A 6,164-nucleotide genomic window follows, 5' to 3' on the forward strand; every position below is an offset into this window, starting at 1 on the left:
TTTTACTTGAAAATTGAATTCAGTTGTATGCTGCAGGTGGAAACAATACCTAGCCAGTGAAAAAGTACTTGTAACAATTATTTCTTAAAAAAACAAACAAACCCTCATGGTTTTAAACTAAATCTCACAATTTCTGAATAGTTGGGATGGATAATATGGCTGTGTGAAGCTTCAGTTGCTGATTTGATTTGGAGGAGATTTGGCCTGATTCGGCAGCTGAATTGAATCAGGAAACCCATTAACATCTCCAAATCGAATTGGAGGCTACTGATTCGATTCAGAGAGATTCAATGATTTGGCCATAGACACAGCTTTATATGTTTTTTCTATGTACCTCGAGGTACCCTGGCTCAGCAGCTAGTACCTCCTGGATCTGGGGGGGCACCCAGGGTCCCCCCACAGCTGACTGTTGAGCTGGGGAGGGCACAAGGGGTCTCCCACGTGCTCGGTGGCGGACCCAGAAGTGGACCAGAAGTATTTTGCTGAGCGTGTGGGGGACCCCTCTGCATTCCCACGAGCTGCTCCATCCACCCCACCATTTCAGCATTCATGAGCTGTGCCTGGTACCTCAAAGTACATAGAAAAACCAGATAATGCTGTATCTATCTTCAAATTGCTGATTCTCCAAATCAGCATCGAATCTCCAGATTCAGGTTCGGACAATTTGGATCACTATCCTAATGTGATTCACCTAATAGAACCACTGTTCCCCAAATTGGGCTGAATCCAAATCCATATTGAATACTGCCCACTTCACACACCCGTAATGGATCATACTGGGCAGGTCTGCATATGTACATTTAGTGTGCAGTAACCAAAGTTACGGTGCAGTATGGGCACGAATGTCTACACATTCATGCCCATACTGTGCAATATATATGAAAACTTACACTGACTTGAGTGTAAATTTGATACTGTTAGTCTTACCACATTAGTCTTACCTCAGTCCTGGGGAAGCTCTTTGAGAAAATTATCTAGGAGCATATCTGCAAGGGGCCAGCAGGGGAATTTATGCTTAGGGGCAATCAACACGGGTTCATTAGAGGCAGGTCCTGTCAGACCAACCTGGTGGCATTCTATGACCAGGTCACAAACCCAGGTCACAACAGTCTTGGATGCAGGTGTCACAGTGGATGTAGTCTTCCTGGACTTTAGGGAGGCCTTTGACAGTGTCTCTTACCCCATCCTCATTAAAAAATTAGGCGTCTGTGGTGTTGATGCCTATACAGTCAGACAGGTCACAAATTGGCTGGAGGGCTGCACCCAGAGAGTGGTGGTGGACGGGTCATTTTCAGCCTGGAGAGATGTGGGCAGTGGGGCTCCCAAGGGCTCGGTGCTTGGGCCCGCACTGTTCAATATCTTCATCAGCGATTTGGACAAGGGTGTGAAAAGCACCTTGTTCAAGTTCATAGATCACACTAAGGTGTGGGGAGAAGTGAGCACACTAGAAGAGAGGGACAGGCTACAACTAGATCTGGACAGGTTACAGAGGTGGGCAGATGAAACCCATCCTATTTTCAATACAGACAAGTGCAAGGTGTTGCACCTGGAGAGGAAGAACTAGAAGCATACCTACAGGCTGGGGAACTCCCTTCTTATCAGCACAGAGGCAGAGAAGGATCTTGGAATCACTATTGACTCCAAGATGAACATGGGTGGCAGTGTGGGGACATGGTCAGGAAGGCCAACCGTATCTTCTCATGCATCCACAGATGCATCTCAAGCAGGTCCAAGGAGGTGATCCTCCCCCTCTATGCGGCACTGGTCAGGCCGCAGTTGTAGTACTGCATCCAGTTCTGGGCACCGCACTTCAGGAGGGATATGGACAACATGAAGAGGTCCAGAGGAGGCCACTCGCATGATCAGGGGGCAGCAGGCCAGGCCCTATGAGAAGAGGCTACGGGACTTGAACATGTTCAGCCTCCACAAAAGAAGGCTGAGAGGGGATCTTGTGGCCACCTATAAACTTGCCAAGGGGGACCAGCAGGCAATGGCAGAGTCTCTGTTCCCCCAAGCACTACTGGGGGTAACAAGGAACAACAGCCATAAGTTGACTGAGAGTAGACTCAGGCTAGACATTAGGAGGTGCTACTTCATAGTCAGGGCAGCTAGGAGCTGGAACCAACTTCCAAGGGAAGTGGTGCTTGCCCCTACACTGGGGTTCTTCAAAAAGAGGGTAGACAGCCACCTAGCTGGGGTCATTTGACCCCAGCATCCTTTGCTGCCCATGGCAGGGGGTTGGACTAGATGATCTGCTTAGGTCCCTTCCGACCTTACCAACTATGAAACTATAAATTTGATACCTGCCATCATGCAGGTATCAAATTTATGCCTGATTAGTTATTGTGCAATAATGCACATGTAGATGGCCTTACTGCACAGTAACACCGTGTGTGTATGGACTGACTTGGGACTAACTTTAGTCCCAAGGCAATCCAAACAGAGTGTTAATGCACTTCAATGCCTGCACATGTAGATGCCGGCCTATCCCTGCTTACTGAACAGTAATTTACTGCGCAATAACTTCAAGCCAGAGCAAATGCACATGTAGATATGGTACTGAGTATGTGACCTAAGAGTCCCACACACTGTACTCTCCCATAGAGAATTATAGGCCTTTCTAAATGCTCTTTTTTCCTAGTCTTAAAATAAAGGTAGATATAGGCAGCAAGCACATGGGCCAGACCTTCAGGTGTCATAAATCATGGCATCTTCCCAACCTTCAATGCAATTGTATTGATTTACATCAGCTGACAACTTTGAAACATAATGGCTTGATACATAACCTGTTTTGCTGAGCTTGTCAACAACAAGAACTAATAAGCGTCAGTCAGGTCATATCACATAAGTCACCAAAAAGCTTTAAGCTATTAATGCACTTCAATCTTTACTTAACAGGGAGCAAATTAGTGCTAATGGTTCTGCATCCTATTACTAATCCCCTAGAACCCACTGGTCACCCTTGCAAGAATTTTAATGAGTACCTGCTTGGGCTGCTAAGCAAGATGCCCATACCACATCTTATTTTTGATTCTAGACTTGGGTAGCTGCAGCCCAAAAAACCTAGTTGGTGAGTGCAAGAAAGGATAGTTGCCCTGACCCATTCCAGTCCCCTGCATAATCACCCAGCAGCAAACACATCTTTAAGTGATATTACACTGCAATTCCATTAGCTGCAGTGTATTAGACACCCATTATAGCTTTTTAATTGTGCAATAATTTTGATAAACATGTATGTTTCCATCAGGCCGACAGCAGGGATCACAGAATAAACACACAACTTAGAATACTGTTGCATGCACGGTGATTGAGCAGGTGCTCCAGGAGAAGGTGCACATGTGTGAAATGGGCTGAATACTTATTTAAAATATTCTCTGCTGACAGTTTGAGTCTCCATATCCCACGGCTCATTTCGGATTGTCCAGCTCTTCTTGCTAATAGGCTGCCTTTCAGGCAAGAGCACTGCCAGACAGATGTAAGCTTAGGTTGTGGTTGAGAAAAGTAAGGAAAAAGTACAGACTGTTTGTGCATGCAGGGCTGAGGCCGATCCTAGGCCTTGTCCTAGAAGGACATAGAGTACTAGGAGCAACAGCTAGAATGTGATCAGTGCAGCTTGAGCACTGCTGAGAGAGCTTTTTGGAGAGGAGAACAATCCATTGTGTGCCATTTGATTGCTTTGTACATGCAGCTCCCGGCAGGATGCTGCTGTTTTATATGAAAATGGGTCTGCAGCATTACACATTCTGAATAAATGGAACAGTACATGGCATTTTAGGATAGGAAGCGAAGAACAATGCAACAAGCAGCTGACATTTCCCTAGGCAGAATGTTGGAACCATCATTGAAATCTGGCCAGGACACAGATGTTTAACACTGTGTAACAGGTTGTCAATGTTTGCCTGAAAATCTCACAAGCTTAGCTTGAGTTGATCCTGCCAGTGGGGAATGACAAGTGAGTTTTACTGACTCACGGTTGGAATGCGGCTCCTTACAAATATTAGTTGAGCTGGGATAATATTGCTTTCTAACCACTAATAATAAACCGGTGGGAAAAAATGGAGCTGTGGTAGGAAGAAGAGAGCAATTAAATATTCTGTTCATGTTCTAGTTTTTTACTGTATTGCTTCACCTATCACATGCCCCCAAATAAAACGTGCCCCTTGTTTCTGGGAAGGCAGAATAAAAGGGGACAAAGATTTTTCTAGAGTTATGGCCATACGTAGCCAAGGAAGAGCCTAAAGTTCAGTTCACCCTCCATTTTCTGCTTACTCAGAAGCTGGGATTTTAATCCTTTCACAGCTGAAGTATCATCAGGTCTTGGCTACTCAGCCAAAAGCTGAAAGTATAGCTGCTGCTAAAGAGTGAACTCCATGCAGAGCTGAGCTGGTCTGAGTGTCGGCAGGGGCCGCTATGGCCACCAGGTGCTTTGGGACTGCAGTGCTTGTTCTGCTGGAGGTGTCCAGGGAGCAAGGCACTGTGCCCAGCCTGCTGTGCCCTGGCTTCCCTGCTCACTCACTGCCTCCTGGGATGCTGGAGGACTTCAACCTGTGTGGAAGAGCTGTGGAGAGTGATCACAAGTTAATGGAACAGGAGCAAAGTTAGGTGGATTAGAAATAACCCTGCCCTGGAGTAGCATAACATTAAGATGAATAATGAGTGCTTTAACCCACTTAAAAGGTGTTAATGTGCAGCCAGTCCAGGGTTGAAGAGCTCCAAAAGTTGCCTAAAGTTACAATGTATCAAGGTCCTCTGAAACCCTGTAGCTATCACCACAAACAATACTCCTATCTTCCCCAGTCACTTATACCAATAATCCTGATATCACCTTTGGTTTCATCCTTTCCCTAGAGCCACACACCCTGGGAGTGGATAAATCTTGTAATTCAGAGATATAACATCTCTAATATTTAGCACTTTATACGATCTCTGGCACTGTCCAGACCAGCTGAATGCTGCAAATGCTGGGAAAGATCTTAGTGGTGTGAAGCCCTGAGTTGGTCCATGCTTAGTGTAGAAAGGATCCTTCAACAAATTAAGATACAAATCACCTAACAAGCAGGTGAAAACTGTTACTTGTCAAAGTTCTGCAATTTAGCCAAATTTGGGTGATTGTTCTCAAGATGGGGAAAGGCAAGTCTCTGACACAAACCTCAAGAAAATTTAAGAGAAGGTGAAATCCTATTATGCACCTGGCTGATTATACATTTCTGGAATTAGGAAGAAAAATTCTCTCCTGCTGTTGACTTGGATAGTGAGAACTCACTTGTGAAATCTATGTGCCTTCCCATACTTAAACCATACACAGAGAGCACAACACACAGCTACTGCAGATGGACACTAAGGTTTTACCACTGAAAATGAGGAGGAAGACTGTTGGCAGGCAAGGTTCAGCAACTATATTAAGACCAAACAAGGCCAAGTCATTCTACTCTGACAAGCTGATTTTTCTTACTGTGGAAATATGTGTTAAATACCAAAAAAAGTTGCTGCTCCCCTCCCTCCATGTGCCCCTTCCCCCTCAAATGTAACTGAAATACAAATCCATAATACACAGGTATTTCAAAAGCCCAGAAATGATTTAGGAGTTTCTGAGTTTGCTTAGACACTCTTTGAAAATCCTACCTACTGGGTGCATCTACACATGTGCTTAACTGCACACTAGACTAATTTGCTGTGGTGTAAAGTGTTACAGTCTACACATGAGATGCTATTAGACCGCAGCAAATTAATTTTGTAGTCAGGGACAATACTATCTTACAGTGGTGAAAATAACTACACCTAAACACATGTGTAAGAGCTGACCCGGGCATAAATTACACCAGATCAGCCCAGGAAGCTGCATTGGCCCTTGCATACTCAGTAGCCGAGTACTGTATGGACTAGAAGCAGCCACACTTGACTTGTTAACATCCAATTGAACTCCGTAATGTGGTGCATTGCTGGAACCCTCAAATCAGACCTAATACCTTGGCTGCCCATGCTGTCATGCATTGCTCCTCCACCCATTCATTGTGAGGCATCAACTCAACAAGAAGTCCAGCAAATTAAGGAAAACAAAGATTTCCTCATCCACCAGGACCTAAGCAATACCCTTCACCATTGCCTAAAGTTGCACAAGACATTTTGAGTCATAGATTCATAGATTCATAGATTAAGGGTCGGAA

This window comes from Gavialis gangeticus, unplaced genomic scaffold (assembly GCF_001723915.1).
Source record: "Gavialis gangeticus isolate Ggan-Ray unplaced genomic scaffold, GavGan_comp1, whole genome shotgun sequence".
Taxonomy (NCBI): Eukaryota; Metazoa; Chordata; order Crocodylia; family Gavialidae; genus Gavialis; species Gavialis gangeticus.